Genomic DNA, 22,455 nt, shown 5'->3' on the forward strand with positions numbered 1-22,455 from the left:
TTTTTCACGGAAACTGCAGCCTTTGCTGCTCTGCTGTCATTACTTTATTCCACTGAAATACCGACACATAAATAGTTTGTTACTCCTTCTCAAATTTCAAGGTGAACTCGATCCTATTGTGATAACTGTTTCCTAATGGTTCCTTACCTTAAGCTCTCTTATCACTTCAGGATCATTGCACAACACCTAATCAGCACAGCCGATCTCCTTGTAGATTCAACTGTTCTAAAAAGCTGTTCTAAAAAGCCATCCCTTAGACATTCTACAGACTCTCTCTTTTCAGGTCCAGTATTGGCCTGGTTTTCCCAATCCACTTTCATGTTAAAATACATGAGGATTATCGTGACATTGCCCTTCTGACACACCTTTTCTATCTCCTATTGTAATTTTTAATCCACATCCCGCTGCTGTTTGGAGGCCTGTATACAACTTCATTAGGATACTTTTACCCTTTCCATTTCTTAACTCAACCTATAGAGACGCTAACGCTACACCTTCCGATCCTATGTCATCCCTTTCTAATGATTTAACATAATTTCTTATACACAGGCTACACCACCCCGCCTACTAACCTATCATTCCGATACACCTTATATCCTTGAGCGTTCAGCTCTCAACGGTAGCCATCATTTAGCCAAGTTTCAGAGATGGCCACATCGTACACAACCTGTAGCTGAATTTCAAGATCGTCCATTTTATTTCTTATTTCGTCCATTCAAATGCAACACTTTCAGTACAGTATTTGTTGCTTTCTGATTTGACTGCACCACGCTTCTATAACCCTGTAACTCATCGCAGTGACTGTGATTAAGCCTCATCTCCTGCCTTTCCTTTCCATCATCTCTGTTGCACGCTATCTCAGCTTTTCAGTATTCGAGAGCCTCCCTCAGTTTTTGTTCTGAACGGTATCGGATACAGTCCCAGAGACATCTAATGCTCCTCATGTGTTAACCCTGTCAGTCTCGGAATCATTTTTATGAGCCTCCCCAGACTCTTTGTCCAATTCCAGCACATTTTTCTTGAAATGAGTCCTTACACTGCTCACGAGTCCCCGTGATTTAACCAATGCCTGATAGTGTCTCAATATTGTATCCTTATGAATAGTCCTCTCGTAATGAATGGTGACATCACATTTACAGAACTTTAAAGGTGCATGGCCAGAGTGGAGAGTAGGAGAGGCGATGGGCAGTGATTTTTTTTACTGGACGGAGAAATCGATATTCGTACCTTCAGGTTGAAGCTGCGCAGGTGGAATCTGATGTGTTTCTCTTCAACCCTGAGGCTGTCAATTTGAGCAACTCCAGCCATTGCTATTCTACCATCATCCCTGATAGTGTTCTCCCAACCTCCGCAGTTCCCCTCACTCCACTAATAATGATGACTTGTTGAGCCTTTCCCATTTCAAAGTGCAGGGTGAATTCTAATCTGTTGTGATCACTGCGTTAACATGTTTCCTTTACCATAAGCTCCCTAAACAAATTTGCTTCTTTGCACAACACCCAATACAGAATTAATTTTTCAGTAGTGGGCACAATTACAAGCTGTTCTCAAAGCATCTCATTGATAATTTCTAAATTCCCTCTCTCGAGATCAAGCAACAACCTGATTCTCATAATCTACCTCCACTCATCCCGCTCATGGACTGTTTGTCCCACTCCCTTCAGGGGGTAGACTGTGCAACATCCTCACCAGAACTACCAGCCTCTGGGACAGCTACTTCTCCCAAGCAGTAAGGCCGATGAATATCTCTACCCACTAGCCCACCCTTCCATACTGCCAAACACCTCTATTTCATAAATTCCTGTCTTCGCAGGCATCCTATACGAGTGTCACTTTATGGACATACAATCAATGCGTGCACAGTATAGAAGCTGTGGATATACATTTTTACTATTGTGTTTTGTATTGCATTGGAGACGAAGTAATAATTATTTCGATCTCATTTACACTTGTCTGCTGGAAATGGAATTAAACAACCTTGAATCTTGAATAAACATTTCAGCAGACTACAGTGTCACGTTTCTGTCTCTCAGTATTATTGCAGCAGAGTGCCACCTGGTGACAATGTAGTCCACAAATCAGGGGGTCCTGTTATTGTGGCATATCACAACAAAGTGACAGTGTGGTCCACCAAAGGGACAGGTTTACGGCTATAAGGAGGGGTGTAGTGGGCTGGAAGCCAATTCTGCAAGTGGATGAAGTGCTCGATCTGTCTCTAACTGCTCTCCTCACCACTCGTCAGGGTCCCAAACAGTCCTTCCATATGAGGCATCTTTTCAACATTCTGACTGTTGGGGTCATCTACTGTTTCCAGTTTTCCTGGTGTGGCCTCCTCGACATTAGTGAGATCCGATGTACTCTGTACTCCTGCACTGACTTATGCTTAATAAATGCGGGTGGGTGGGGTGTTAAATCTCACTGAACCCATCGAATGTGGGAAGGTCTAGATAGTGTGGATGAGGAGCGGACTTTTCGTATATTGGGGGTAAGCATAAAAGAGGACACAGACTCAAAACTGAGGAGCGACCTTTTAGAGTAGTTAAGCAGGATCTTATTTATTCAGAGAGCAGTTAATCTGAGAAATTCTCTGACACCGATGGCGGCAGGGGTCAAGTCTGTGGGCACATTTAAGGCAGATGCTAATAGCTTGTTGATCAGTCAGGGCATTATAGGATCTGCCGAGGAGGCAGGTGCATGGGGTTGAGTGAGAACCACGATCAGCCATGATAGAATGGTGCAGCAGAGTTGATGGGCTGATTGGCCTAATTCTGCTCCTACGTCTTACGGTCTTATACTGCTCGTGTCTTACACAGTGAAGATGGACACAAAATGCTTATTACATACGTTGGCTATTTCTTTGCTCTATTACTAACTGGCCAGCATCATCTTCCAGCGGTACATCAACTGTTGCCTCACTTTTACTCTTTATATATCTGAACAACTTTTGATACTTGATATTATTGACTCACTTACCTTAATTTTTCACCTTGTCTCTCCTGTGTGTTTTTTTTTTTTTATTCTGTTGGATGTGTAAAAGCTTTCCAGTCCTCTAATTTACCACGATTTTCTTGCTCTATTATGTGGCACCGCTTTTGCTTTTATCAAAAACAGGAGAAAATCTACGGATGTTGGAATACATACAATGCAAACAAACAAGGCAATAAATGCAGAAAATGCCAGGAGAAACCAGACAGAATCCAACACATTCCAGGATCCTGCAACAGTTGAACTCAATCTGATTACTTACAAAAGTACAACCAAATGGCTAATCAATGATTAGATGATATGCAACTAAAAATTGATTGGGTATGCTAATGAAACCGAAAATGTAACTGAGATAAAATTATTATAAAAAATGCTGTACACTGGAGCTCGGTGGGCTTTCGGTGACAAGTTCATTGATTGCCTCAGCCTTTGTTTGCAAATAAAGGTTTAAATTTCTCGAGTAATTGTCTGCGTCTCGTGGTCATTTCAAGTCACCACGACAAAATTGGCGTCACGAACAGGATCGGAAAGAGACCCGCGAAAAAGATTCGACGGGTAGGGGCCGCTACCCAGTTCCTCGGGAGCACTCACAGAGCTAACAGAATTACGGGTGTACCCAGAAAAAAGATGAGCACTTTTTGCGACAATTTGGACTAAAATTCTGTTGGTTTTGGGGGTCTCGGGGACTCAGAGGTGTGCAGCAACTGCCGAAGGGTCTCTCCAATCCAAAGAATCTGGCAGAATTGGGGGTTTGACAGGAGGCTCAGAGGATTGATCGAGAACACTGCAGTGGGGGTAAGTACGAATAAGGTAATAAAAAGTTGAGTAAAGAAAATTCCACGTGGAGTTGGTAAGTCCCTGTGGATACCGCTTCGCACAAAGCGAAGGGCTGAATGGGCAGGGAAAGGAAAAATAGAGAAAATCCCTGTGGATACCGCTTCGTATGAAATGAAGTGCTGAACGGGCAGGGAGAGTGAAGAAAATTCCACGTGGTGTTGGTTAATCCCTGTGGATACTGAACGGGCTGAACGGGCAGGGAGAGTGAAGAGAAACTTCTGTGAGTACTGCCTTAGGTTGAGGGCTGCTTGGACAGAACGGAATAGAAGGTAAGAAGAATTTGATAATTTGCTTGAACACTGGTAGAATAAACTGTAGGGCCAGGCGTGGAGATAGGATCGGGGAGGTATTTGAACTGTGAGATTTTAAAAAAAGAAATAATACCTAAGAGAAGTAGAGAATAGCATGGCGGAAGAAAAAGGAACAGCAGTAAACATACTGTGCAAGAAATTCCAGGTAGGCAGAGGTGAGATAATTGCAATTTCAGAGAAATGGGAAAAAAGAACCAAACACCTGCGCACGAAATGGCCAAAAGAAGGGACATTCGATGTAAGCTTGTGTGAAGAGATGGAAGCACTAATTAAAAATCATAAACGAAACGATGTCCAAGAAAAGGGAGGAAAGGAGAGAGTGGGAGATGGAAGTATTGAAACTTTTTAGGATGGAGGGAGAGAGATTGAGAAAGACTGGCAGGATATTGATAATAAACGAAAAAGACGCAAGGGAACAGGAAAAACAGTCGGGTGGGGGAGAGGAAAAAACTAACAGAAACCCGGCTTCAGCTCCACACCCGGATCTGAAAGAAGTAGAAAGACCCCCTCCCTATTATGAGCAGGGAACACCCAAGCAGTGCCCCATGATATCAGGAACAGTAAGCCTGCCGGGGGGAAGTAGAGGTCTGGAACCCTGAGGAGGAAAGAAGGAAATATGAGAGGGTGAGAGAGGTGCTGAGCAACGAGATAGAGGGAGAAAGGATGAGGTTGGAACAGGAAAGAAGGGAGATGGTAAGAGAAGTGGAAAGGCTACAGCAGCTGAGAGAGAGAAGAGGGATTATGAGGAGTATCGGTTATACTGTAGAGAGAGACAGACTAGAAGAGAACAGGGATCATCTAGACGGCAAGAACGGACTGAGTTGAGAGGAAGTTGGAGGAAGGTAGGAGACGAGAATTTGGAGGAAGCACGAGAGAGGACGGAGAGGCAGATATTGGAGATGGAAGAGGGGACTAGAGTGGAGAAGGAGCAAGAAAGAAGGTATACCCCAGGAAGGTATGAGTGGCAACCAGCAGTATTAGGGCCAGAAATAGATGAAGAACCAAGTGAGGAAGGAAGCTTGATTACATGGAACGAGGAAAAGGAAATGCTGCCATTGCTGGTAAAAGGATCAGGACAAGTACAGTATATCCCCTGGGGATCCCAAGACCTGGAAGAGCAGGAAACTACTCTGCCTAGTCTGCACGAGGGGGCAGGAAAGTGGATTAGAGTCTTCGAGCAGGAAACAACGGGATGATTGTTGGCTATGGGAGATTTGAAGGTACTGCTGATAAGTTTGATGGAAACTTCCAAGCTAAAAGAACTGATGGAAATGGCTGGCTTACAGAATGTGGACAGCCCACAGACTGATGGGGCCAATTTTGATCCAGTGAGGCAGAGGGTATGGCAGGCCCTCAGGAAGCTTTATCCACCCAGAGTGGACCCCAAAGCCTTAAATGGGGAACCACTGGGAGACACTGAAAACCCAGCAGCCTTTGTAGAAAACCAGTTGAAAAAGTGGAGACTGGAGACTGAGCAAGAGGTGGAAAATAGCTTGTTTCTGAACTCACTGTTCCGACAAAGCATTCTGGATGCAATGCCTCCACCGGTCAAGTCTAAATTGGAGGAGGTGGTTGGGCTGTCGTCGCTGACTCCACGAGCATTCAGCGATTACGTAGTCCACGTGGTGGAGAAATATCGGAGAGACAAACGAAAGCTGGCTGAGCAGCAAGAAGAGGTGCTGCGAAAGCTATTGCAAATGCAGCTTGAAGAAATGAAAAAGAAGGAAAAAGAAAAAAGCACAAAGATGCTGCCAGCCACCACTAGTGTGAGTACAGCCACTAAAGTGAATGAAGCACCACTAGATGGAGGAACCGGTCATTCTGTCAGTCAAGGGCCAGAAAACCCCATGCCACTAATGAATATTTTCGGAGGAGCATTTCCACAGATGCCCTATCAGGGACAGAGTAGATTTAAGCAACAGCCCAGACAGGACTGGAAGTCCCAAGGAGGGGGGCAGAGGAGTTGTGGGCAAAGAGCGTTAGAGAGGAGACAGGGGGAAAGAGAGGCAGAAAGATTGTGCTGGGGATGCAGCCAGCCTGGACACATGAAGGGAGACTGCCCATTTAAACCATGGCCCGTCTCGTATCAGCAGGAGCCGATTGCAAGGGAGCCACTGTTTGGCCACATGCCGGCTCCTGGGGGTCCGAGCGGACCTGTGAACCCCTATGCAAGATATTAGGGGTGCCCCGAGAACTCGAGTGGGAAGGGACATTACCCAATGGTAACGAGGGAGGCAGAGGAGGAACCTATGTTCCAGGTTATGTTAGAAGGGCAACTGACACCAATGTTGATAGATACTGGAGCCACGTACACTTGCGTAGAGCCACAGTATGCCCTTCACCTTCCCATGTCATGAAAGTTTATTAAGAAGTTAGGGTTCTCGGGGAAAACACAGTTGACAAAGTGCATGGCTTCAGTGCATTTGAGAATGGGAAATAAAGAAATTCTTTTGCCAGTACTAGTATCTAAAGGAACTCCGGTTAATTTGTTAGGCAGAGATGCTCTATTGAAACTGGAATATAAAATTAGAATGCACCAGAAATGGGTTAAGTGTGGAAAGAGCAGGGGCTCAATTGATAGTGCGAGAAGACAAGAGAGCCAATATTTTTCTGGATAGGGGACATAGAAGATCAGATCTGGGATACCTGGGGAAAGTAGAAACAGGGCGTGCAGGCCATATTACCTGAGGCTGTAGCGCCCAAATCTGAGTAACATTGCACTGTAATTTTCGTTGAGACTCAGAATAAGGAGGTAGAGAAGAGATGGAACATGAGGACAGATATTCGACAGCAACAAAAAGGGGGATGGGGTGTGCGGCTGACGAAAATGGCAATGACTGCAGGTATTGTGCTGATATGTTGTGCACTTATACTGTGTTGTGTTCGTCCATGTCTCAAGACTTTGATAGTGCGTGCGACAGCAAAACGATTCCTGATGCTCCTGGGAATTGTTGCATCTGACCCCAGACGAGGAGAAAAACCAATGATGTACTGTTACAGTCTGCGCGACGCATCAAATGGACTGGAGGGTGTTAATGATGTGGACACTAGTCTGTAAAGGTATCTGAGTCTTTTTCCCTGTCTCAGCTACGGAGGGACAGGTTTTTGGCTCAGCAGCCTAGGGTAACAGAGAGAGATCATTTTGAGCTCCGAGTACGGAAATTGTAGATGACCCAGATTTGGGATTAAAATGCTGGACTTTATTTTGGCTTTTGTGCACGGCCTCTAGTGTTCTCTTTCTGTGTGAGACCCTGTGGGTCTCAAAGGGGGGATTATATTGAGAAATATACCTGGCATAATCACTATATATACCTGAAATATAATCACTATGTACTGGCTATTTACTATACTATGTAATCACTATGTAATCACTCCTATGTACTGAATATTACTATGTATTATTTTACTAGACACATTTTGCTATGTATTGTTTTAACTAGATACTTTGTACTCTCTTAGCTGCATACTGTGGCAATTACAGAACATCTGTTTAGCTAGCAACACTAATTAGCTGAAATGTACTCCATGTATTATACTCAGCTTTTGTTTAGTAAGAGATAACGGTGGCGGACAGGATGCTACGAGCAGAAGATGTAATGTGAGGGAGGTTAAGGGAGGCTGACTGAGAAACAACCGTGGCCAGGAATGAGGCCCCAATGCGAACTGTAGAGAAATAATGCTGGCGCACCGAGAGCTAGGCAAGAGCGATTGATTAGTTAATGTATAGATGATATGCAATTAAAAATTGATTGGGTATGCTGATGAAACCGAAAATGTAACTGAGATAAGAAATTACTATAAAGAATGCTGTACACCGGAGCTCGGTGGGCTTTCGCTGACAAGTTCATTGATTGCCTCAGCCTTTGTTTGCAAATAAAGGTTTAAACTTCTCGAAGAATTGTCTGCGTCTCCTCGTCATTTCAAGTAATCACAACATTTCCCACAGGGTAACCATGCTGTCTGTGTTTCTACTTGTCACCTCCTGGAGCTTTGACATTAATTGATTCAAAAGAGTCACTGCTGAAGTAATGCTCAAGAATTTTGATGTATTCGACTGCAATCAGCACAATATTTACCTTAGAGACAGTGTTGTTCAATTGAAATGCTTGGAGAAGTAATTGTAACTAAGAACCAGAAGGGAAGTTAGTCTGGGGGGTATAAATGAATCTGTGGAGACTGTTCCTTAGTATAAATGAGTGCCGTTTTGAATTCATCAGCTGAGAGTTTCTGTCGGAGCTTTGAATTCATGACGAGCAGAAGTCACACACTCTGTCTGAAGTGTTTATCCAGTCATCTTGTGGATAGGGAAAATTTACCATCCATTTATTTCAGTCTTTGGAATTCCCGTTAAGCGGCAGCATCGGTGCTGTTAATGGAAACTGAAGGTGAATTTGCAATATTGTGATGGTTTCTGTCGCTGGTTTCCACTGTCACACATCCAGACCCAACTCTTCCGCATTTCAGGAATTGCATATGGAGTTCCTGAGCTGGATCTGAATACAATCGGCTCTACGAATTCACAGATTCATCCAGCATCTGTGGAATTCAACGATCCAGGCAGCACTCTTTCGGCGGCTGGGCTGCATTTGCAAATATTGTGTTTAAGCACCCGCGGAGATTACATCGATTGATTGTGTGCATGTGCATGTGAGTGCTTGTTGATTTAGAATACAAACCATGGACTGGTAGTAACAATTCAGCCTATGGGTGGAATTCCATATTGTTTCACGTATCATTTTTATTTTAATAGATATGAGCTCTGTGACTGACTGTGAAGCAGTTGATCGTCAACACAAATATGAGTGGAAAATCTCCACCCCTCACTCCAATCTCCACGTCCCTTCGATATCATGTCCCAGTTGACTCGCAAGGCGGTATCAGCATATTTCCTTCGCCAGGAGAGGTAGAGAGAGTGCACACTTGGACCACTGAAGGTCCGGATGTGCAACAGGATCCCACCCGTCCCGCAAAACCCTCTGACACCTCCCGGGAAGCTTGCAACGAGCTGAACGCTCAGGACATTGTCGTCTCATCCAATTGGGCTGTAAAGTGGATCGAGGCCCCCTCGTACACAGTCCCGGGACACTCCATCTCCCTCCCCCTTAGCGGCTGCCGTAGGTCAGTGAATGGAGCGTGTGGTGTAGACAGAAAGGGAGCCGTGAGAGAAAGAGGAAGTTGCGTGAGGTGAGTGACAGAGGGCTATGAGGAAAAGGGATTCTGCTAAAGGTGGCTGAGAGGGGAAAGAAGTTGGAGAGTGGGGATGGCAGTGTAAGAGAGGATGGAAGAAAGAGGCTGAGAGAGGATGGTGTGCTGAGAAGTTGGAGGGGTGAAACTGTGATGGGGTAAGGAAGAAGGGGAGATGGAATAGGTTGGACGACTGCTGAGTGAGAAAGAAGAAGATGTTGAGGGAGCCACACACCCTCAGACAGTGTGTTCAGAGACGCCATTCCCTCTGTCCTCACATTAAACCTCCTATGGTCGTGTTTTTCTTGTTAATCAACGAAAACATTATTCAACACTCGAAGTTTGGTTTGGAGAAGGAAGTTGGAGGGTCAGAACGGGAGTGCGGCGTGAGCCATCTTGATATTTTTCTTATTCTCATCGGAGTTAAGAAAGGCGGGACTGCGCAGGCGTGTGACGTCGGGCAGTGAAGCGGGGAAGATTTAAAAAAGGACACAGCCTTATATAGCGAGCAACGTCGTTTCGGGCACCGGAGTGAGCCGGGAACAGAGTGAAGGCTTAAGGGCTTGAGCTCATCGGGCTTAGGCGGAAGCGGGCAAGGCAAGGTAGGTTTAGGTTTCAGTTTTTCCTGTTATTTGAGGAAAGGGGGAATTATGAGTGTGAGGGCAGCTTGTTGTTCTCGGTGTCGGATGTGGGAGGTCCTGGAGTCTCATCGCCTCCCGGAAGTCCACATCTGTGCCAGATGCGCCGAGCTGCAGCAGCTAAGAGACCGTGTGAGGGAAATGGAGCTGCAGCTCGACGACCTTCGTCTGGTCAGGGAGAGAGAGGAGTTACTGGAAGGTTATCACACCGGGGCAACGGGAGGCAGACAGGTGGGTCACGGTTAGGAGGGGGGAGGGGGAAGAGTCAGGTACTAGAGAGTACCCCAGTGGCTGTACACCTTGACAATCAGAAATACTGTTTAAGTCCTGTTGGAGTGGCGACAGCCTACCTGGGGGAAGCAACAGTGGCCGTGCTTCCAGCACAGAGTCCGGGCCTGTATCGCAGAAGGGTAGGGAAAGGAAGAGGAAGGCAATAGTAATAGGGGACTCGATAGTTAGGGGGTCAGATAGGCGATTCTGTGGACGCGATCAGGAGACTGGGATAGTAGTTTGCTTCCCTGGTGCCAGGGTTCGGGATGTTTCTGATCGTATCCAAGATATCCTGAAGAGGGAGGGTGAAGAGCCAGAGGTCGCGGTACATATAGGTACCAATGACATAGGTAGGAAAAGGGAAGAGGACCTGAACGGAGAATATAGGGAGTTAGGAAGGTAGTTGGGAAGAAGGACCGCAAAGGTAGTAATCTCGGTATTACTGCCTGTACCACGCAACAATGAGTGTAGGAATGGAATGGGGTGGAGGATAAATGCGTGCTGAGGGATTGGAGCAGGAGGCAGGGATTCAAGTTTCTGGATCATTGGGACCTCTTTTGGGGCAGGTGTGACCTGTACAAAAAGGCCGGGCTACACTTGAATCCCAGGCGGACTAATATCCTGGCGGGGAGATTTGCTTAGGCTACTGGGGAGACTTAAACTACAAACGCTGTAGAATGGTTGGGGTGTGGGGATCAATTTGCAGAGACTAGGGGAGAGGAGGTTAGTTCACAAATACAGAAAGCTATAGACTGTGTGTGAGGGAGGATAGGCAGGTGAAAGAGAAGGGGAGGGCTCAGACTGTAGATGTAGGGGAGATGGAAGAAAAAGATAATAAAGGTGATTGCATCGTTAGGGATAAACAGAGAGGAAGAGGTGCAGAGTTACTTAAATGAATCTATTTTAATACTAGGAGCACTGTAAGAAAGGTAGACGAGCTTAGAGCATGGAGTGATACCTGGAAATATGATGTTGTAGCTATTAGGGAAACATGGTTGCAGGAAGGGTGTGATTGGCAACTACATATTCCTGGATTTCGTTGCTTCAGGTGTGATAGAATTGGAGGGACAAGAGGAGGAGGTGTTGCATTGCTCGTCCGCGAAAATATTAAAGCGGTGCTTTGGCGGGATAGATTAGAGGGATAATCTAGGGAGACTATTTGGGTGGAATTGAGGAATGGGAAAGGTGTAGTAACACGTATAAGGGTGTATTGTTGACAACCTAATGTGGAGTGAGAATTGGAGGAGCAAATTTGTCAGGAGATAGCAGATATTTGTAGTAAGCACAGAGTTGAGATTGTGGGTGATTTTAATTTTCCACACATAGACTGGGAAGCACATTCTGTAAAAGGGCTGGATGGTTTGGAATTTATAGAATGTGCGCAGGATAGTTTTTTGCAGCAATACATAGAGGTACCGACTAGAGAAGGGGCAGTGTTGAATCTCCTGTTAGGGAATGAGATAGGTCAAGAGACGTAGGTATGTGTGGGGGAGAACTTCGGGTCCAGTGAACATAATGACATTAGGTTCAATATAATTATCGAGTAGGTCTGGACACAGGGTTAAGATTTTTGATTGGAGAAAGGTTAACTTTGAGGAGATGTGAAAGCATTTTGAAGGAGTGGATTGGAAAAATTTATTTTATGGGGAGGACGTAATAGAGAAATGGAGGTCATTTAAAGGTGAAATTTTGAGGGTACAGATTCTTTATGTTCCTGTTAAGTTGAAAGGAAAGGTTAAAAGTTTGAGAGGGCCATTGTTTACAAGGGATATTGGAAACTTTGTTCGGAAAAAGTGGGAGATCTACAATAAATATAGGTAGCATGGAGTAAATGATGTGCTCAAGGAAAATAAGAATGTAAGAAGAATCTTAAGAAGGAAATAAGAAATGCTAAAAGAAGTTATCAGGTTGCTTTAGCAAGTAAGGTGAAAATAAATCCAAAGGGTTTCTACAGTTATATTAATAGCAAAAGGATAGTGAGGGATAAAACTGGTCCCTTAGAGAATCAAAGTGGACTGCTATGTGTGGACCCAAAAGAGATGGGGAAGATTTTGAACGACGTCTTTTCTTCGGTATTCACTGAGGAGAAGGATATTGAATTGTGTAAGGTAAGGGAAACAAGTAGGGTAGTTATGGAAACTATGATGATTAAAGAAGAAGAGTACTAGAGCTTTTAAACAATATAAAAGTGGTTAAGTCTCTGGTTCCTAACAGGATATTCCCTATGACCTTGCGGGAAGTTAGTGTAGAAATAGCAGGGGCTCTGACAGAAATATTTCAAATGTCATTAGAAACGGGGTGGTGCGGAAGGATTGGCGTATTTCTCATGTGGTTCCATTGTTTAAAGAAAAATGTTCTAAGAGTAAACTAGCAATTATCGGCCTGTATTTTGAAGTCAGTGGTGGGTAAATTAATCGAAAGTATTCTTGGAGAAGGTATATATAACTATCTTAATTGACAAGGTATGATGATGAGCAGTCAACATGGATTTGTGCGTGGAAGGTCATGTTTGACAAATCTTATTGAATTGTTTGAAGAGGATACTAGGAAAGTTCACAAGGGTAAAGCAGTGTCTGTTGTCTATATGGACTTCAGTAAGGCCTTTGACAAGGTTCCACATTGAAGGATAGTTAGGAGGGTTCAATCGTTAAGTATTAATATTGAAGTTGTAAAATGGATTCAACAGTGGCTGGATGGGAGATGCCAGAGAGTAGTGGTGGATAACTGTTTGTCAGGATGGAGGCCGGTGACCAGTGGTGTGCCTCAGGGATCTGTACTGTGTCCAATGTTGTTTGTCATATACATTAATGATCTGGATGATGGGTTGTAAATTGGATTAGTAAGTATGCAGATGATACTAAGATAAGTGGCGTTGTTGATAGTGAACTAGTTTTCAAAGCTTGCAGAAAGTTTTAGGCCAGTTAGAAGAGTGGGCTGAAAGACGGCAGATGGAGTTTAATGCTGATAAGTGTAAGGTGCTACATTTTGGTATGAATAATCAAAATAGGACATACATGGTAAATTGTAGGGCATTGAAGAATGCAGTAGAACAGAGTGATCTAGGAATAATGGTACATAGATCACTGAAGGTGGAATCTCATGTGGATAGGCTTGTGAAGAAAGCTTTTGGTATTCTGGCCTTTATAAATCAGAGCATTGAGTTTCGCAGTTGGGATGTAATTTTAAAATTGTACAAGGCATTGGTGAGGCCAAATTTGGAGTATTGTTTACAGTTCTGGTCACCGAATTATAGGAAAGATGTCAACAAATTGGAAAGAGTACAGAGGAGATTTACTAGAATGTTACCTGGGTTTCATCACCTACGTTAAAGACAAAGTTTGAACAAGTTAGGTCTTTATTCTTTGGAGCGTAGAAGGTTGAGGGGTACTTGATCGAGCTATTTAAAATTATGAGGGCGATAGATAGATTTGACGTGGATAGGCTTTTTTTCCATTGAGAGTAGGGGAGATTCAAACAAGAGGACATGAGTTGAGAGTTAAGGGGCAAACGTGTAGGGGTAACACGAGGGGTACCTTCATTACTCAGAGAGTGGTAGCTGTGTAGAACGAGCTTCCAGTAGAAGTGGTAGAGGCAGGTTCACTTTTGTCATTTAAAAAAATAGGTTTATGGGCAGGAAAGGAATGGAGGATTATGGGCTGACTGCATGTTGCTGGGAGTAGTTGAGAGTAAGCGTTTGGCACGGACTAGAAGGGCCAAGATGTCCTGTTTCCGTGCTCCAATTGTTAATATGTTTATATGGTTTGTACGTGCTGTTCTAGTAAGAAGTACATACCATTGAAATTAAATGAAATTACAACCCAGAAACATGAAGAAATTATAACTACCCTAGGAACAGCTAACCAATGGAGGAGCATGACCATCCATGGATGACACCCCCACGATCTGAGCAGAGGAGATGTTGACAAGGAAGCGTCGAACGCATGGCTTAGAACATCAGAAGGATTTACGATGGCAATACATGAATAGATGTTTAACAGAAAAAAAACTTCAAAAATACACCATAACAAAAGACCAACAATTTGAAGATGATAAATGCAAAAATGCCAACAGAAACAAAAAACAACTGCTCATCACATGATCCTTCAGCAATTTAATTCAATCTGTTGACTTAAACAGGTACAGCCAAGTGACGAACATCATTCTCTAAAACCTTGCATTAAATCACAAGCTCATGAAAAAGATAACAGCCATTACTATAAATACAATCGTAATAAAGTTGTAAAGGCATATTCCTCGAATTATATCTGTTATCCATCTATTATTAAAGATAGGACAATGCATAATATCCGTCCAGATATAAATTTACATGATAAATATGCATTTACAACATACCTAGCGGAATCACCGTACGAAACACACAGAATATTCTGTAATCAGCACGTGAAAAACAACAGAAATCTGCTGAAAGAATAAATTGAAAGAGTCTGGTAGACGAATAGAATACACTGTATATTTTCCCATCTTTAATATCAACAACTGGTTTCATTCCATAGTCAATCCATGAGAACCAGACAGACGTGATAATATGTATCTAAATCTATAGAAAGCCGGAAAGTGGAACCCAACCAGAATAGTCCGAGAGTTGCCTGCAATTCAGAAATGAGCGTGCTTGCCTATGTCCACACGTAATGTTTTACCAGTTTTACCTGACAGAAGAAAACAAAAATATTGATAATCATGAGACTGTATGGAGTGTCTTTTGAGGAGATGCAAGTAGTTTGCTCCGATAGCAATTTATTAGAAAGCAGGAAGTGGGATTACACTGTTTGTTCCTTGAAGCAGGGTAGGCATTGGGGTTTTCCATGGACCAATGTTTGCACAACAAAATGCACGAGTGTTACACATTTCTGCATAACAGGTCTATCTAACGCGAAGGACGAGCAAGGTTTACTGTAAGTTCGTGTAGATGGTTGCAAAAGAGTTAAGTAATGATTGAGATACATTTCTGGAAATTTGGTCTTTAACGTCCTCAGAACCGGTCCCGCTCTATCATTATCATTATCGAAAAGAGACCTGGCGGCGGCGAGAGCGGAAATATGATGAAGAAAAGGAAATGGTAGTTGAATATAAATTGGCTGCAGGGGGAGGTCGCGGATGCGGGCGCCGACGGATCCGCACTGGTGTTGCGTAACTCCGGGGATATGCTATTTTTATTTTCGCCACTGCTACCAGGGATGATTGATAAGTTCATGACCTGGGGTAGAAGGAGTCAATTCTAGAAAACCGAGAACACTTAATTTTCCTGCGCTTACACATTTAGTCCAGCGGCCGTGGAGCTTACGGATCCCGTTTTTGTAGAAGTCGGCGTCTTGGACCTCCAGAGGTGGTCCACAACATGGGGTGTTGATAAGTTCGTGGCCTAAGGTAGAAGGGAATGAGCTATTAACTTCAAACTTTCTGCATCATCACTAAAAGAGTTGAGCTGGATGTGCGTACAATGACAGTTGTATAACTCATCTCCTTCTACCCTAGGCCACGAACTTATCAATCAACCCTACTGCGGACCCCCTGCAGCTCCAAGACACTCTCGTCACATGCACGTGCAGTTCAACTCTTTGACTGATAATGCAGAAAGTTTGACGTTAATAACTCATCTCCTTTTAACTTAGGTCACGAACTTATCATTCTTCCCTCGTACTTTATCGGATATTTTGCAGTGTCAAAATAGAAAACACTATGACTGCCTCTAAGAAGGCCTTAGACATTTTGTTCTACTTTTGATCAATTGAATAATTGACATGAGCGGATATTTCATTGCGCTGGTGAACTGGGTTCTGAATTTGGACTGAGTCACCCCATAAATAAAAGTGTTTGTGCAGCAACTTAATATCAGCAGCATGTCTGAAGTGTGTTCAAGTGCATGTTCTGAATCGTTGTCTTTAGATTGTCCCAATCCAACAACAGTGTTATAAAAGACTTCGGCAACATCAACCGACCACAGGATGATGAAGCTCCCGGAGATGGTGAGAAGTAAGATCACAGACCTCCTCCTGCTCTCCATCTCCGGATCAGTGCGGTTGTCCGCCTTGCTCTGACCCCTTAGCCCATTACGGACACGATTAGCCACTAAAATGTGTCTCACTGTCAGACAGTTGAATAGTAGAATTAACATGAACGGGAGTAATGGCGTTAGAACGGTGGAAAACCATCTAAATCCCACCCACCCGGGATCGGTATAGTAGCTCGGCTTTCGGATACAGTCCCAAGGTATATTATCGGTCACTTTCACAGGATCATATATAAATAAGTAGGGAACATTAATAAAACAAAGTAGTAAGCCGGTTGTTGTCAGCACTGCAGCCGCAGTTTTCCCGGTGCAATACTTTGCTTTCCGCTTCTGGCAACAGATGACGACAAACCGATCCAACGTAAAAGTGACGGTGAACCAGACAGAACAATGTGAGGCTGTCGTCGCCAGGGCAGAGATCGCGCTGCATGCGGGGGTCATATCTAGGAAAGTCCCGGGGAAGTAATAATAACTGACCCGCCACAATAGGACGCCAAATATGATAGTCAGTAGATCCGTCGTTGCCATGGCCACCAGGTAGCAAGTGGTGCAGGTGGAAAGGCCACACTTTCCCCGGGACAAGATCAAAATTGCCATTAAATTCACTGGAGGAACAGGAAGAAGAATGAGAGAGTTAATGTCTCCGTACCGCGGGTCTCAGTGCACAGATAAGCTGGATCCTGCTCCCTCCGCCACTTCAGATTTACAATTTTTTCAGTTCATATCGAAGTTATGCCACAGTTCGCATGCTTTCGTCTGCTCCTCGATTGCCAGTCTGTCACCCGCCCACAGGGATCACTATTTGCTCGCTTGCTTTCCAGTCTGCAAGTGTTCGATTAGGGTTCATTCACACTATGTTAAGGTATGCATTCAAAGCATTCCAATTTTCGTTTCTGTGGAACTTGCAACTACTTGCACGTTCAAACTTAAACCATCCGATTTACAAAGGAAAGACAATATCGGTTCTTTAAAACATTTGCCTCTTTGGTGGTTGCTTCAAAATACTGCAACATTATTCTAAATACTTCGATCGTTATTGTTAAGAGCGAAACCTTGCATGAACCTTAATATGGCTGACGTCCAGCGGACACCGCTGGGATGGCTCATCACTCCCATTTCACTTCACAGATAATGGAGTGTGGGAACAAATCCGGCTCCACGAAACCGCACATTGACCCTTATTGGAAATGTTCAAAACTCCCAATGATTGGGAGTCCAACACACAGGTGGTGCCGACCGCTCTCTCCTAAATCTCACCGAGAATTTTGCCCTCGTCCTCTTCAAACTTGCACTAATGCACTAAAAATACGTTCTGCCATTTATATGGAATAACAGCAAGAAATCGGTTAATGTGCTGAAAGCGTTGTTTTATCGCTTGCTCTGAGAATATTTTGCATTGATATATCAAATCTGTCTGCTATGAATCGATAAAATTAATTCATCTCCGCGATCTTTCAATCTACATCTGTTTCAACTGCTGGCTTATTTTAAGCCGCAGTTAGTATAAACTAACTAAACACAGATTTTTATCACAATGTCAGCAACAACTTCACTGATACATCGGCATCACATAACTGAAGGAGTACCAACACCACGCACACAAAACATCAAATGTTTGCTCCCCTAATTTCTTACCAGGAACACCAATAACGGCGATGATCATGTAATATATCTTTTGCACACGGTAAAATGTTTCAAGCATGTTGTATGAGTTCAGCCTGTATTCCAGCTACTCGCGATCTCGCTGAAGAAACTCACAGCTGATGAATCTCCAAAGACATTAATTTATACTCTGTTCAGCACAGTGAATAGTCAATACGGCACAACGCTGACGTGTCTTCCAACAGAACGGGTAAAAATAAACATGATACAATTTAAGTCAAATCCCAAATGTAATGTGGTATGGATAGAGAAGAAATTGCAAAATCTCAAAAACGAATAAAAAAAATGACGATCGAAGATGACAACGACTGTTATCACGGAACACTCTCAGACCCACTTCTCGATTTCATGATTACTATTGTTGATCTATCCTTTCCTCGGTTCCATGGACTTGGTCATCATAGATCGATGCTGCAATGTCACTGAGCTGCTCTGTTTAATTCTAGGGATTGTCTCTGTAATGGATTTTCCAATATACAGATATAAAACTGTTGTTTTCGCATTCCTGTGATATACTGAGTTTATATTCTCTCCACAAGAAGTGGTGGAACCCTCAGGGTCGACTATCGGCCTTAATCTACACCGGTCCGGTCACACTTCAGAAATCTGTTTGGGTTGTGCTTCGTGAGGTTCCCCTGTGACAAATCAGTACCACAAAATAACAAACAGTACAAAATATGCAATAAAACGACTGAGCTTTATAATTCTTAGTTGGACTACAGGTTTAGTAAAAAAAAAGACCCGTTTTCCTGAAACAGTCTGATGTGCACATTGGAGCTCACTGCTTTCCAGTCTACTTGTTCTCCCTAGATTTCCCAAGTGTCTCATGCACTCCCGACCTCATTCCAAGTACATTCCGTCCTGCAGTCTACTTCTTCCCCGTTCTGGCATCTTCTCTCTCCATCTTGCACCGAACTACAGCCCGCCAAGACTTCTCGCCTGGACATAAGAAAGGAAAACACACCCATTATTGGCCAGTGCACATTGCAAAACACCCGTTATCTCTAGTCATATGCCAAACACGGCGCTACAGAGAAACCATTAAGCTAGGAGTGAAACCTTTCCCAAGTAGTTACACTCTCGCCCTACCAAATGTAGTCATACCCTCATAACTTTGAGAATTTGTCAACCCATCCTGCAAAACACAATGTCCAGCCCAGCTGTAAAAGGCACTGACATAGCTCCCTAAAACGGTATGGATAACGCTCTGTTTCCCCGGTGTTACACAGACCAGTTTCTTCTGATACTGTGAGACCTCTGTACCCCCTCGTCTACCTCTTCATGCTCCAGTGTACTCGGCCAGGCCTCCCCTGGCCTATCACTCCTGCCCTCCCGCAACCCAGGCTGTCCACAGATAGCTGTCCTCAACCGCGCCCCCCCCCCCCCCTTTCACCTGTCGGAGGGAGAACGGCGGGGAGTTTCTTACTCAATCAATGGGAAGTTTGCAAAATGCAGCAGATACAAAAATCTTCAGCTCCTCATCCTCCTAATTATTATCCTTCTCTGGGGTGAGGACCGCCGGAACCTTTCCTGCTGTTGGACCTGCTGTCGCCCCATATTGGCGCAGAGTCCTGTCACTAGGGGTAAACACCAGGTCATGTTCTGGGTTAACCAGCACCTTTTTTTCCAGAGGCAGAAGGCAATTCCGATGGAAAACATTGGCATTCCCATACCTATCCTTTGGTTTCACACGGAAAACTGGTGGGTTTGTCATCTGACTCTCCACCACATAAGGCATGGCCGCACAACGGTCAGCCAACTTATGTGTCCCAGGTAGGTCCAAATTCCTTATGAGGACTTGGTGATGATCAAAATCAAAACAAACCAAAACGCTGTTCCCTCCTACTTTCAATGTCAATGTCAATATCCCCTGATTTCCTTACATCCATGAATCTATCGAAAAGTCTCCAAAGAGCCTCTATTGTATTTGCTTCTAACACTATAGCAGGGAGCGGATTCCAGGTACCCGTCAGGAGCAAGCTTACCCTTACATCTCCTTCGGATCTATTTCCCCTCACATTCAATACCTGCTCTCATTTCATGTTCCACATTCCTCGGAATCCCATATCTCCAACAGTAACCGAAATACTGCAGTGGACCAGATTTCCAATATGCTGATTTCATTTGTTCTTCCTGATCGCCATGCTTCCGAGCATGTCTAATAATGACCGGTTGGACGTCCCGGGTTGGGGATGACTTTGAGTGCCATGAGGCGTAGCCCTCGACTTCTGGACTCCTGGCATGCTCAGCGACACATGTATGAGCATAATCTCAGATTCCATTCCCCGTCTGGGACGGCCATAGTGAGGGAAACAATTTATCCATAACCTTTTGACCACGATGGTGCCCCTTTGATTCTTTGTAGAGAAGGCTTGAGCATATCTGGTGTAGAGATCAGTAACAACCAAGACATTCGCCGTTTTCCTAGAATCAAGTTCTATAGAGAGGAAATCAGTACCTAACCAGTCGAGTGGCCCTACACTCTGGAAATGTAATAAAGGAGTGTCCCTCCTCTCCCGAATGCTTCGAGTGCACGATCTAAACGCCTCCAACTCTGGCTTCATTCGGCGCCAGCAGAACCGATCTTCGACCAATCCACAGGTCTTGTGAAACCCCAAATGACCTGAATCACCATGAATTAACTTCTGCACGATCGTCCGAGATTTCTCAGGTAGGACCAGCTGGGAAAGCCGAGGCTTGCCTGTAGGCGACGTGGCCTGGTCCTCAACTCCATTTTCTGCCATTCTTTCAGCAGTGGATATATGGCCGAGTATTTCATCTTTCTAGCTTGGGTCATATCCCTTTCCGTAAGAGCTGACGAAACGGTACCGATACAAGGGTCATCTCGCTGACCGGCGGCCACTTACCCTAGAAAAACTCAGGCAAACGCCTTGTATTCAGAGCGGTCAGGTTGCAGTAAGCATGCCGAATGGCACAACCAGATACTCCCAAATAATCCACCGATCGATTCTCCCTTACCTTGTCTCGGAATCCCGGTGATGGAAAACCGGCAGACTGCTTTAGCTCCAAGTGCAGGGACACTGTCCCACTCTCCGTCCATTTCCAGCCCTTCATGCGCCAGTTGGATCAATGCGTCAATATCAATGTTCCTGTTCCGCGCACGTCACTTCAGGATGAAATCATAGACAGATAGCGCCGCCAAACGAACTTGGCCTGTGGCATCGATTTTCGCCGAGATCAGGATGTGACAATATATTGTTGCCCGTCCTCACCTGGAACATGGCAGCAGACAGATTCTCAGATAATTTCTCTACCACATACCATTTCAATGCCAGGAACTCCAATTTGTCCGTGAGGTGGTTTCATTCGGTATATGGCAAACTCTAGCTGACGAAAGTGCTTGGTCTCCAGCCTTTGTCCTGATGCTGATACAGATCGCCCCCTAAGCCCTCACTGCTTTCGTCTGTATGTAACACATACGGCAAAGAAAAATAAACTCAGGAGCTTTTAGCAACAGCTCCTTCAGCAACTGAACGACCTCTTCACCTTATGCATCCCATCTTGTTCCAAAAGGATCCAAAAGGTCAAGATAATATTTACCATCTACTCCTTCCGTTCTCCTCTTTTTTTTTCTTTCCCGAGGGAGGCATCGAAATTTGACTCACTTTAGCGTTGTCTTTCACGAAGCTCCGATAGTACACGAAGAATCCATGGGACTGGCGTAGGGTGCTCACATTCTTGGGCCTTTGTCATGTGGTCACTATTTCGATCGGTTGAGGGATCCGTTACAACTCCAACCCGTGAAACCATATGTCAAATATAGTGGACATACTTTTTGTCGAACTGACGCGTGTACCGTTTTAACACTTCAGCTTTCAGTAGCCTCGCCTTTGCTCTTCCAGTGTGGACCCGAACACAATGACATCATTTAGGTACAGCAATACCCCAAGCAAGTTAATGTCTCCAGCAGTTTTCCCGATGACACGCTGCAAAATATCCGGGCAACTTGATATACTCTTGCGGCACACTTTCAAACTAAACAAGTCGAGATATGAATGCTGTCCTCTCCTTGGCAGCCTCACTCATGGATATCTGATAATACCCAATCCTTAGAAACAATACACTGAACACCTTCGCTCCACTCAGACAGGCCAGTGAATTCCCGGTTGACGATACACTTGTGCGTTGGTCTACCGTCCGATTCTGAAAATACAGTCGTACCATCCCATCCTTCGCCCTCACGACCAGAACAAGTAACGCAGAGGGACTGCTGGACCCAGTGATAGTCCCATAATCCCATTTTCCGCAGATGCTGCCGATATTCATTTATCTAGTCGGCTGCTAGTCGCCGAGACCTTTCTCTGGCACTGTCACTCGGATGGTGTGGCGAGTATTCTTGGGACAGCCCATATAAACCCGTCAGTATAAAACAAAACACTCTAAAACTTCAACATTTTCCTTTTCAATCCTCTCTTCCAACCTCCAGGAACCGGTGAGTCATTGAATTTGAATGGCTTGGCTTTCAGATTTATATTTCCAGGAGATTGCTTCTTGTCTTACCGAACAACTGGGTACTTCT

Source organism: Hemitrygon akajei, unplaced genomic scaffold (assembly GCF_048418815.1).
Source record: "Hemitrygon akajei unplaced genomic scaffold, sHemAka1.3 Scf000130, whole genome shotgun sequence".
Classification (NCBI taxonomy): domain Eukaryota; kingdom Metazoa; phylum Chordata; class Chondrichthyes; order Myliobatiformes; family Dasyatidae; genus Hemitrygon; species Hemitrygon akajei.